The sequence below is a fragment of the Dermacentor andersoni genome, chromosome 1 (genome assembly GCF_023375885.2).
Source record: "Dermacentor andersoni chromosome 1, qqDerAnde1_hic_scaffold, whole genome shotgun sequence".
NCBI classification, from domain to species: domain Eukaryota; kingdom Metazoa; phylum Arthropoda; class Arachnida; order Ixodida; family Ixodidae; genus Dermacentor; species Dermacentor andersoni.
The window spans coordinates 313,642,209-313,655,223 of record NC_092814.1 but is presented as its reverse complement, the minus strand read 5'-3'; positions in this window follow the sequence as shown (position 1 = coordinate 313,655,223).

Below are 13,015 nucleotides of genomic sequence, written 5' to 3'. Positions count from 1 at the left end.
TTGCAAGGCAATGTAACTCTTGAAATGTGCAGAAAGGTGCTCGTTAAGTTCACGTGTTACATGTACACCCCCTCACACGTTGTGCTGTTTTGCTTGTCGATGTTTGTCTTTCGTGACGCGGGTTTCATCGTTTCTCAACCTGTTCAGTCAAAAGTAGTGAGTTACGACCGCCAGTGATTGCTTACGTTAGTTGTTTTCGTGCGACTGCACAGGACAAAGGGCTTGGCGTCCGACGATAGAACCAGCACTTTACACCTAAAGCTTTCGTCGGCTTTCATGGAAAGTATGTTCTCTTCAAGGGTGCGATTTCAACACGTGCACGGCTTACCTTTTCTAGCATCGCTTTCTGCCCTGAAAGGTGAAAACGCCCATCAAGTCGAATGGCGGGGCATTTGAATATACAGCTCTCATGGCAGGCTACTAAAACAAATTTCGCGCCTCTGAGAAGAACATGACACCCCTTCTGTTTTTAACGGACATGGCGTCACATTGCTTTTTTCTTCCATCAGAAGTGTCCCCTCCTCATACAGATGTCGTTAAGCCCCATGAACCGCCGATGAACCGCCATGTTTTGAACGTATGGGCGTCTATGGAAGCTTCGCTACCAGGTATATTTACCTTGCGTCATTCATACTCCTGCGGAGCACAGCTTTCGATCAGCAACGCAGCGAGCAGAACCGGGAACGAGCTCGTCTACGCCGTACCGATGCTGCAGCCCGGACCCAATAACAGGCTCGCGCAGTAACTGCAGCAACTGTGTACCAAGGATCCGGCAGCCTACCAAGCCGTCGTTTAACGAATCGTAAGGATTAATCCAGTCATAAACACTGGGCCGCACGTTTCAATTTCACTGGTTAAGCATCTGTATGGAGTGCTTGGGCGGGGATTTTTCTCTCACTTTCTTTCTGATCCCTCCTGGTTGTCTACCTACACGTCCAATAACCCTGTACTTAATCGCAAACTTTCTTGACCTCTTCCTCCATTTTGTGTCCACTCTTTTTATCTACTTATACTTGTTCACTTTAGCTGTCCATTTCTTTTGATCCATGTTCCTGAGTCTTTCTTTATACCTAATTTTGCTCTGCGCTTCTCTTACTTCAAACTAGGCCCAACCCATGTCCCCTTGCACCTCTTCATTTGTGGTTTTGCCATGGGCTCCAAAAGCCAACAGGCCCACCGATCTTTGGTTAACTTCGAACCCCGATAATATATCCTGTTCTAGGCACAGAATGGCATTTTCGAACGTTAGCGCTGGCACCATGGCCCCTTCGAGATATTACGCGCCACTTCATATTTATTGTGGCCCCAAAGCGCCCTATGTTTCATTATTGCTGTATTCTCCTTCCCTTCTATTTTCATGTTATCTTGGTGGGTGCTTGAGTAAATTTTTCCTTCGTTTATGTATACGCCGAGATATTTATATTGCTTGACTTTGGGTATGACTTGCTGTTGAATCGACGCCACCTAGTTGCTCGTCTCTTCATTAAAGATCACATTCTCAGGGCTATCCCACCGGGTTCACGAGCACCAGTAGACCAACAAGAAAGCGTCCCGAAAAGATACGCCGATATCCTGAGCCACTACAGACTGGGTAGGAGGATCTATCCACCCCCGCATCCCAAGCTGACAAGAGAAGAGGTGGTGATCTTCAGAAAACTACAGACCGGCACATTCCCGCACGGCACCCTGCTACACGCCATGTATCCTACGAGCTATACTCACAAATGCGCCTTCTGCTCTACGCCCAATACCCTCTACCACATGGTATGGGAATGTCAACAAAACCCATCGACACCGCTCATCACCGGACCAACCGTCGAGCAGTGGGAGGCCCAGCTAACAAGCTAGAGCCCTGAAGATCAGCATCGCCTGGTGAGCAGGGCCAAGCTATCGGCTCAGGCCCACAGCATCCTGGACTAGGGACGCCGCCCACCTCGGACGATTTTACCGTCGGCTCATTTCTACTAATAAAGTTTATTCCTCCTCCTCCCGATTTGCTAAATTTGAGGCCTAGATTTGTCCTTGCGCTGCCGCATATATTGGCCGGTGACTGTATATATAATTTGTTTATTACGCGGGTATGATAAATCAAATACTAATTTACTGTTTTCCAGTTGCCTTTCTATGCCCTTAACATAAAGCGTGGACAATAGTGGATACAGAGAGCATCCTTGATTCGGTCCTTGGTGAATTTCCACCACTTCATTACAATTTGGGCCTCCCCATACAATTTTTACTCGGTTGTCGCTACATATCTCCATTACCAGCTCCATGAAACTGTTAGCTATGCCTTTATTCTTCAGAATATCCCATACCTCCCTGTCTGCGTTGTCGTAGGCGACCTTAATATCTAGAAATACTATTCAAAAAATGCCTAATGTTAGCTACTGATATCTCTATGCACTGAATTAGAACAAAAATATTGTTTTCTAAGCGTCCGCCTGGTCTGAACCCATTGTGTAGTTCCCCCAGTACATCATTTGTTTCCGCCCATTTGGACGCTTATAATTTTATGGCTTGCATTGACATTCTATATAGCACCCACATTGCTGGGTAACGTTACTGGGCTTAGCTGCTGCGCATGCCTGCCGGCCTTGGTGGCCACTGCTGCTATACCTCGGTCTCTCGTCGCGCAGGACGTCGGTAGCATGCGCCGTTGGCACCGCAGGCTGCTGCTGATTGCTGGCTCGGGCAGCACGCACCGCTATGGTACATTACTCGCAGTGCAAAACTCGAAGGGCCGCTGAGCGGCGTTCAATTGGACACTAATGTTTTCGCATTCACAACTCATAAGAAGTACCTTAGGTGTCCTCGGACTTTTCACAAATTCTATCAGCTTCTACCAGTACTGTGTGGTATCTTTAGAGTGCTAGAGTGGCACACCAAGTATTTAGCTGGCGTTGTTGACCAACGGACGTTTGTGAAATGAGCAGGTATAATGCCCCAATGGCCGTGCCAAATACCGATGCTCTTCGCCCAATTGACCTTAGATTCATATGGCCCACAGTGTTTCTTTATAAGACGAACAGCTTCAAGAACGTTGTCACGATCCTCGCAGAGGGCTGCAATGTTGTCAACGTATGCCCAATACTTTGACTTCAGAATGCTGTAGCTTAAATCCTCGAATGTTTTCATTGTGTATCACTGCTAAGCAAAAGGGCTCAAGGTATAACGCAAAAAATCATGGGCTTAGAAGACACCCATGCCTGAGGGAATGTCTCACTAAAAGCTTTCCGCTGAGAGATTTATTACAACGGAGCTGTCTGTGGGTAGTATCCCGAAATTTTTTCGCGTCCGTCAGTGCGACAGAAAACCCTGGTGGGCCGATCCCGGCGGCAGGGCAGGGCCAGGAGCAATGGCTCATACCCCCGTAAGGTAGAAGCGTGCAGCGCGAACATACAGCACAGCTCTCGTTTCAATAGGAAACGCACCAATAAAGTAAGACTTCAAACCACATGACATGACGAGGCGCGCGCACTTCCGCGTTGATCAACGTACATTGCCGTAAATCCTTCGCCGATGGTCGTTGTCGGCGACATTAACGTAGGCATCTCAAAACAGGAAACAAAGCAGTAGTTCGGCCACTTCGTGGAACAGTTTGGACTTGGTTACTTCAACGATCCGAGTCAGCCAACTGCCGTGCACGGGTCATGCATAAATTTAACTTTGGCCAGACATTTCTCGAATAAGAACGGAAAACATCAGCGTGTATCATACCGACCACGAAGAAGTTATAGTAGTGATTCCAAAGTAATAAATAAAATAAGGGTTTGGTAAACTGCATTGAAACGTGCGTTTGTGTCATATATCACTTTGAGGGCAATGCGCGTAATGGGCGCACATCATGGGATCATTGTTTCACAAATTGCCCTACATTAGGCGCAACTTATCTACAGCTTCGCTGACCAACCATCTTCCCAAAAATGGATTGGCGGCGATTTTTTTTCTGTTGTTGTTATTATAGTAATCTGTCATGCAGGGCTCATACGCCATTCTAACACCATCTAAAATTACTTTTCTGATGTTCACATATTCCAATAAAAAATTCCCCACGATTACAAAACTCCCTAATGCGAAATTTGAGCGCAGCTCTATACGTGTTTTCATTTCCAGATATTTTAGCGGGCGCGGGCAATCTGTCTCTCGCGGCACGTTGTAAACGGAGCTAGGTGTAACGCGACTGCCTCGCTAATGGGGGATCGCAAGAGGCACCGCGTGGGTGACGCGTGCGTGACGCGTGGGCGCGATTCACAGCAGTCGCCGCAGACAGACCTCCGCTCATGCAGCGCTTTGTTTCCATGTGTGGTATCGGCGGCGCCATCGGTGAACAGACGACGCGTGCTCATAATTGTAGCGTAATTCTTCAACAAACATATGGTGATCACCATATGTGCACAATGTGAGAGAGGAACGAAAAGGGAAGGGTAGGGAGGTTAACCAAGGACATGCCCGGTAGGCTACCCTACACTTGGAGATCGGGAAAAAGGAAGACTAGATAAGGAGAGAGAAGAAAAATAATAAAGAGTCAGTTATTCACAGGGTCAGTCGCAGAGGAATGTCCACTGTCACAAGTGTTCGTACAGTCCAGTAGCCTTCAAGAACGGCACAAGGGCTTTTGTGGCCTTTCGCACGCAAGAATGCATAGCCCATGGTCCGAGGATCTCTTCCTCCGGGAGCACTCTATTTTGTAGTAGGCTGAGTTTAGTTTGTAGAGTACGTCGTTGAGCGTCAAAGGATGGGAAATGACATAGAAGGTGCTCTAGAGTCTCATCGCACCCGCACAAATTGCGCGCCGCACTGTTGGTCATTCCTGTAAGGAACGAATAGTAATTTGTAAATGCAACGCCCAACCACACGCGACACAGTAAAGTTGTTTCGCTACAGGAGAGTCCAGGAATCAGGCAAAGTCGCAAGTCAGGGTCAAGAGAGTGAAAGCATGAGTTGGTGAAACCTAGCGAATTCTATCGTAGACGTGTTATGCGGCAAGCAAGTGATTGAAGTTGTCGCGCAGCATCCTTTCTTGAGAGGGGTATTGGCATCCGTTGATGTTTTTGATGAGCCCAGCTAGCAGCTTCATCTGCGCTGTCGTTGTCGATCATTCAGCAGTGACTCGGCAACAATCGAAATACAATGCCGCGTCCTTTCTCGAACCTGTGTTGATGAGCGTGCCTTATTTCGTACACTATAACTGCTCGTGTAACGCATGACGTAAGGCAAACCGCGGAGTATGTATAGGGCTGCTTTGGAATCGCAGAAAGTGGCCCAACGATTTGGTGGTTGCTGGAGCACGCAATTGAGTACACATTGAAGAGCGGCAAGTTCAGCTGCTATCGACGTTGTATTGTGACAGTATTTAAATTGCAAAGCGTCCCATGGGACAACCACTGCTGCAGTAGAGCTGTTCGAATTAGTGGAGCCGTCCGGGTAATTGCATGCTATGCGGTGAAAATAACACTCGGGTAGGGGAAGCTGAGACAACTGCTTTAGGGATAGGGGTGATAAGTATGCCTTCTAAGCAATCCCAGGAACTGAGAGGCACACGTGAATTTGCCGGAAATACATAATGGGAGCTACTGATAATACATATGCTAATGGCAATAAAACAGAACAAAATAAATTCATCATATGTATACAGACAGGTAAATAAGTAAAGAAGATAGCGGTTGTTTGCGGCGATATACCTTTCATTTTCGCTAAAGATTAGTACACAGTGGATATTACCTATACGTATAACATAATAATACCTATAACACTAAAGAGGTAATAGAGAAATCAGCTCAAAATAAAATGAACATGGTTAGATACGGGACCTTTTCCTGAGCCTCCTTCGAGTTCACCAGACCACATCGAATCGCGCCACAGCTAATTAAGGAGCGCAGAAGCACATCTACCCCGTTCCCGAGGCACGGCACGTGCAAACGAGTTCGCGTCCCCCACCTCGTGCGCCGCAGGTGGAGCTATTCACTGCTTGACTCTTCCCGAAAGTGTAGTAGGAGCCTGGCACAGTTCCAGGTAACGCAGGGCCCGAGCAAAGCTGCTTTGTAGCACTGAAACGTCGCCCCCTTCCGCCTATTGTGACGGCGCTTGCAAGTCAGGATGGCAATAACGCAAAGAGAAGTAAGCCCTCGGACAATTGGGGCCCAAAGAGCGACCCTGTGCGCCGGGTGTGACACAATCGCACGGGCGCCTACCATTGGCCGAAAATGACGACACCTGAGCGGGCTCGCCGATTCGTCGAAAATGGCGTCACCTTAGCGGGCTCGCCGATTGGCCGAACGTGACGTGACTTAGAAACACCGAAGGGTTTAAAAGACACAGACCGGGAGCAGCAAGAGAGCATTCCTTGATTCATCTCTTTCGAGCTTCTTGCCACGGGCCGCAGCGTCCGAGTTGCTGCCGGCCCGTAATGACTTTATGACTTAATTTCTTTGTACTCTCACTGTAAATAATGTAAATAAACCTCCAGTTTTCATCTCAAAGTCCTCCTCAACCTCGGCCAACTCCCGCACCCACCGGTAAGGTCCAAAATCTGGGGGACAGCAATAGGGACTGTCCTCCAGATCCAACAACATATTCACAGATAAAGAGCAAAGCAAGAAAAAATAACATTGTTTGCAGCTTTACCTTACATCACCTAAATGGAAAAATATCGCAGAATAGAGGTAGAGCTTTTTATATGTATTTAACCGTCATGTTTATCAAAGTTGTTAAATAACACATGAAGCAAGGGCCTCAACATTTGATGTCCAAAAGTTGCGCGCGTGTATGACACCTTACATATTTCTGATGGGCGTAAAGGATACTTATAACTTTTGGGAGCTCACTTAGCGTCGTCTCAGAGTTTTGAAAGTCGTGTTTATAACATTCAGCCAGGTTGTGCATGTTATGTGCAGTGATTAGGTCATAAAATGGAAAAAAATTTAATTATGGGGCTTAACGTGCCAAAACCACCTCCTGATTATGAGGCACGCCGTAGGGGAGGACTCCGGAAATTTCGACCACCTCGAGTTCTTTAACGTGCACCTAAATCTAAGTACCACGGGTGTTTTCGCATTTCGCCCCCATCGAAATGCGGCCGCCGCGGCCGGGATTCGATCCCGCGACCTCGTGCTCAGATAAAATGGAAAAAGGCGCCTTGTATGTGCGTTCCGTTCTACCCCAGCTCTATGCCAAACTGCTTGTCTTTGGAGGGCGTGTGAGAAGACAATCATTTACGTGGGACATGAATAAGGCGTTAAAAAGATGTAGTTTCATGGACGACAGTAAAGAAAGCCTTCAATTCTGAACTTTGAAATATTCCCACCAGTTTTGATATGCGGATAATTTTTCTAACTTAAACGTCCCAAGACATGTATCTATGAAAATATACGCGAAGTCATTATAGTGGCGACATATTCGATCAAAACATTTCTAAATAGATGCATGTGTTTATTTCTGCCATTGCTTGAAAGTGGTGTGCAAATAACGGCTTTCCTTTTGGTATTGTTCGCTTGCATTGAATTTACTATGCTCCAGTTATAGAGATAATAGAATGCTTTAGAATTCGACACCCAAGTGGCTCGGAGACTCAAGAAAATTGTAGACCGCAATTGGATTGGGTTCTGCGCAAGCGCAGAAGCCAAGTTAGTCTCAGGTTCTTGCGTTCGCGTTGACGCGAGGCCCAAAAATCGAAAACTAGTGTGGGACCCCAAGCCATCATCGTAGTAGTACATAGCTCGTACTACTAACATAGTAATTACGTTTATTATATTTTATTGTTTGCCCTTTCTGCAAAAAAAAATTATTGTGTTTATTTACACTTAAAATAAAAGCTTTTCTTTTTTTGCTTTCGACCGCCTTTTTATTTTCTCAACTGCGGCGCTCCGTGCGCTCGACCCAACGCTGTCTGCGGTTGACCATATTCTCAAACTCTGCTGCTCCTCTAAACGCAAGAGCAGCCTGCCCAACGTGGCTTGGGGACCAAGAGTCTTCGGTCCCAAATTCCAAAACTTTCTACTAAGAAATTTGTTTATGTGTAACTGAAGCGGGGGTTCAGCAGTTACTACGAAACTATAGTGTGGTATCTTCGGCATATATAATGTTTTGAGCTTTACAACAGATTGTCGTCATATTTTTACATAGAAATTTAGAAATTCACCGACGATTTCGATAGTCACTAGTGCAAAATTTCAGCGCAGCTCTATACGTGTTTTCATTTCGCGATATATTGGCTGGCGCTGACAATCTGTCTCGTGCGGCCCGTTGCAGAAGGAGCGAAGTGTGCCGCGACTGTCTCGCTAATGGGGAGATTGCGAGAGGCTAGCGCATGGGTGACGCGTGGGCGCGATTCACAGCAGCCACCGCAAACAGACCTCCGCTCATGCAGCGCTTTGTTTCCATATATGGTATCGGTGGACGCGCTCGCTGCATGCCATCGGTGAAAAGAGGACGGCGCGCTACTCTGGCATCATTTCGTAGTGGCCGTCGCCGCAGAGCCCGTCTTGCCCGGCCGTACGCTTTTCTCCACACGTTTTCGCCACACCCTTCTTCTCCACTTTCCGCCTTATAGTTCCGCTGCACCCACCTCCTCCGCTTTCCTCCTCGCTCTCTTCGCTATCGTCGGCTTTCATCCCCCACTGCGCTCCGCTTTCGCTGTTTCATCCTTCGCTGTGCTCGTTCGCTCGGTTACGCCAAAGCAGCACGGCGAGGGACGCGAACAATAAAGGCAGTAACGAGCGCCTAAGAGCTGCGCTGTAAAAGAACATTGTGGGACACGCGATCGAAGGCCTTCGCCAGGTCGAGCTGCAACAAACCAACGTGACTAGCGAAAGCATCGCAACACTCGAGAACGGTTTGTGCTACATGAGTGTTTGTAGCTATTGTGCGGTATTTTATGCCGCAAGTTTGATGCCGCCCGAAAAGATTAGTAATGACTGTTTAAAGCCTATTTGCCCACACCTTCATGAATATCTTGTAATAAGTATTTGTAATTGGCTTGTAGGCCCCAACCGATAAAATCGCCTTGTGATCATATGTTTTCTGTATTTAAAACCACTTCTGCACATCTGAAAGAAGGTGGCGCTCGTTTCTTTTCATATGCCTCAGCGTACACATGCTCCAACACATGATCAAGCCCAGGTGCAAATGCCTTATAAAGTGCGACTCCTAAGATATCGGGACCCGGCAACTTGACGGTGGGAAGTTCTTCGATCGCGCGTTCCACTTCTCAAAAGCGTATCGCTTCTTCGAGACTGGCTTTTACACCATCAACACACGGCGTGAAAGCCTGGAAACATGCTTCGAACTGAACTCCTACGTGAATTGCGTCACCGAACAATTGGCGGTCATCATCATCAGCACCAGCAGCAGCCTATTTTATGCCCACTGAAGGACGACGGCCTATCCCAGCGATCTCCAATTACCCCTGTCATGCGCCAACCGATTCCAACTAGCGCCTGCCAATTTCTTAATTTGCCCACCATCTGCCGTCCTCGACTGCGCTTCCCTTCTCTTAGCACCCGTTCTGTAACCCTAATGGTCCACCGATCATCTAACCCACGCATTACATGACCGGCCCAGCTCCATTTCTTTCTCTTGATGTCAATTAGAATATCGGCAATCCCGCTTTGCTCTCTGATCCACAACGCTCTCTTCTTATCTCTTAACGCCACGCCTAACATCCTTCGTTCCATCGCTCTTTGCGCGGTCCTTAACTTGTTCTCGAGCTTCTTTGCCACTCTCCAAGTTTCCGCCCCATATGTTACACCGGTTGGATCCATCGATTGCACACCTTTCTTTTTAATAATAATGGTAAGCTCCCAGTCAGCATCTGACATTGTCTGCCGTTACGCTCCAACTCATTTTTATTCTTTTGTAAATTTCCCTCTCATGATGAGAGTCCCCTGTGAGTAATTTACCTAGGTAAACGTATTCCTTCACAGACTCTGGAGGCTGACTCGCGATCCTGAACTCTTGTTCCCTTGCCAGGCTATTGATCATCATCTTTGTTTTCTATGGTAATCAGGGGTGTAGCCGGGGGGGGCTTATGGGACTTCAGCTCCCCCCCCCCCCAAATTTTTTCGTGCTGTCATGCGCCGCCGACTAAAGCAACCCCCGGCGCCGGAAATTATGCTCGATTTTGTCTATGTCGTTTTCAGGCTCGAAAAGGCATTTTAGCGCAAACATTGAGAAATTGGACTGGATTTTGCGGCAACGCCAATGCGCTGGGAGTCACATATCGTAACGCCCAAGGAACTCCATCCGAGCAGAAAGTTTCAAAGACGTTTTGATGGCGAGCGGGTTTGTCGCGACATCTCGCGGAGGCCGCGGAATCTAGGGAGCGCTTGGATTTCAATTCTGAAACTTCATCGGTATAAAAGTCTCAAACTTTTGATGCGAAAGGTGCATTGACATTTCCAAAGTCGTGCTTTAGATTTGAAATTCCGGAACTTTGTGGGTTTAATGCTGTCATAAACACTTCACACCAAAGCTGCATTGATTTTTCTAACGTCGTACGTCGGACGATACAATGAGACAAAGGAAATCTACACACCATGAGACAAGTTTGCAAAGTACGCAGCGAGGTCCGATGAGTCGAAGCGTTGTGATGGTTTCATTTGTGCCGTCATGTCACAGAAAAGAATATCAATATTTTTTCCCCTGCGGCAAAGCATCCATGTCTAGACACTAAATCCAGCAAAGGTAACTACATCTTTATTCATTTTTCGACTTTGTCTTGTATTCGCGAGTACACATTGAGCCTCTTCAATTTTCTTGTACTCGCTACCCGCGGGCTGCCAGAGCCAGCCAGAGCACATGCGTTTTTCTCGTGTTGCTCCAACCACCGCGCGGCGCACTTGGGTGCGCGTTCGCTTGTCTGATCGAGTGAATTTTTGCCTAACAGAGTTTCGGACACTTTCCGGCTAGCAGACGAGTAAAAGAAACAATGGTCGCTCGCCGCTACCAGTGTGGGGACTCGACGGATTGTAACGCCTTCGCTTGAGCGCAATCTGTCCTGAAAGGCTTGTCTCGCCGGTGTAGGATGCCGAGGAGTATGCGTATGGTTCTCTGTGGGCCAAGCGTCTCACGCTATCTTCGATATTCCTTCGGTAGCCACATGAGGTGTTCAACGTAGGCATTCGATTGTGGCCAACATACTTTCCTTTGCGTCTTCTTTTTTTTATTTCGGTGCTCCGGCCCCACAAAGGAAAAAAAGGCATTGTTGCGGCGCAGTGAATAGCCGCATGGTGAAAGGTCGATTTCGTTACTTCTTTTGCGAAAGGTAAAGGGTCACGGAACGCTTCAGTTACGGGGTACTCTTATTATATTATTGCGATATCATTTATGTGAAAACTCCAGGCGCGTTCCTGCCGTCGCTGTCGCCCTCATGTTCTGTTGAAGTCCAATGGCGATATCGCGACCGCGATCCGCATGCTGTACGTATGTGCGAGTGAAAGCGTTGGGGCGGGGGGGGGGGGGGGGGGGGTGGCATGGGTGAGCCGACGATGGTGGCTCAGTCTTGTGTGCGCAAGGGAGAAAATCAGTAAAAATAGGGAAGGAAGCGCGCCGCCTTCTGTCACGGGCGATACATCAGGGGGAGTGGAGGGAGGGGGGCCTGTGATTTGTGAACCTGTGGCTGCTCAACATGTTCGTTCGCCTTGTTTCACGCATCATATATAGTGCCTTTTTCTTTGATATGTAGACTTATTGCAGACTTATACGTATATTTAAAGCCTACCGCTGCAACCTAGAACTAGTGCTGCTAGGCGAACACCCCCGTTGCAATTCATTTATTTTTATTTTTTGCTGTAGCAGGACACTCTAATAGGTGCAGGACACTCTAATAAAGTTCTTGTCACTGTAGATCATAGAGTTATGGAGCAGCCAAGGTATACTCTCCATCTCAAGCTGTGTACAGCAAGATAGAATAAACTTTAATGTCCAACGGAAAAGGTGATCTACCCACCCCCCGACACACAGGTCAGGGGGCGAGTGCCGCCGCCTCAGATGCAGGCTGGGAGGTCTTGGGTCCCAGCAGCCTCTTCAGCCAGTTGGACGAGCCGGAGCTGGAGCTCAGAGTCCGAGCTGCGCAGCAGGGTCTCCCAGGTGTCTCTACTACCTATTTTGTGCGTTCCCCCGGGAGAGTACGGACATTCCCATATTATGTGGTCGAGGGTCCCTCTCGCCCCACAAAGATTACATTTATCGCTCCTGGCCTCGGGGAACATGTGGTTCGCCATAACCGGGTGCGGATATGTATAAGTTTGTAGTCGTCTCCACGCGACTGCTTGTCTGTTTAATTTAGGGTCTGGCGGGGATACCAGTCTACGAGCCAATCTATAATGCTGCGTGATCTCCCCATATTTTAGCATGGGCTCTCCGCTCCCTCGGTCATCGAGGGGCCCCGTAGCGGCTCGGCGGTAGAGATCTCGAGCCAGCTCGTGGGCCGCCTCGTTGCCGGGGACGGCTTCGTGCGCCGGAGTCCAAATTATTTGAATTTTTCTATCTAGCTTTCTCTGGCCTAGGATTCTGACCGCTACGGGCGAGATCCTTCCCTTGCTAAAATTTTGTATGGCAGTTTTGCTGTCACTGATCACAAATTTCGCGTCCGTTCCAGCGCAAGCTAATGCGATCGCAATTTCCTCGGTAACTTGTGTTGCGCCCGCGCACAGTGACAGCGGTCACGGGAATACCCGGCCGCTGACGGCCGTTGCCACCGTAAAACTACCGCTACCTCCCGCCGCGTCTACATAGGCCACCTCATGTTCCGAGATATTACCGAATCTAATTTTTAATGCTTCGGCTCGTTTATGCCTCCTGTCTTTGCTATGTTCCGGGTGCATGTTTTTTGGCAGGGGGGGGATAAACAGATTTTTTCTAACTTCCCTATCTACTTCCACCGTTCGGGTGGGGCCTCTGTCCGGATTTATTCCAACTTTGGCCAATATGGCTCTTCCTGTCCTCGTGGTGCTAAGTCTCTCAATTTGAGAGGTTCGCACCGCTTCCGCCAGTTCTGCCCATGTGTTGTGCACTCCTA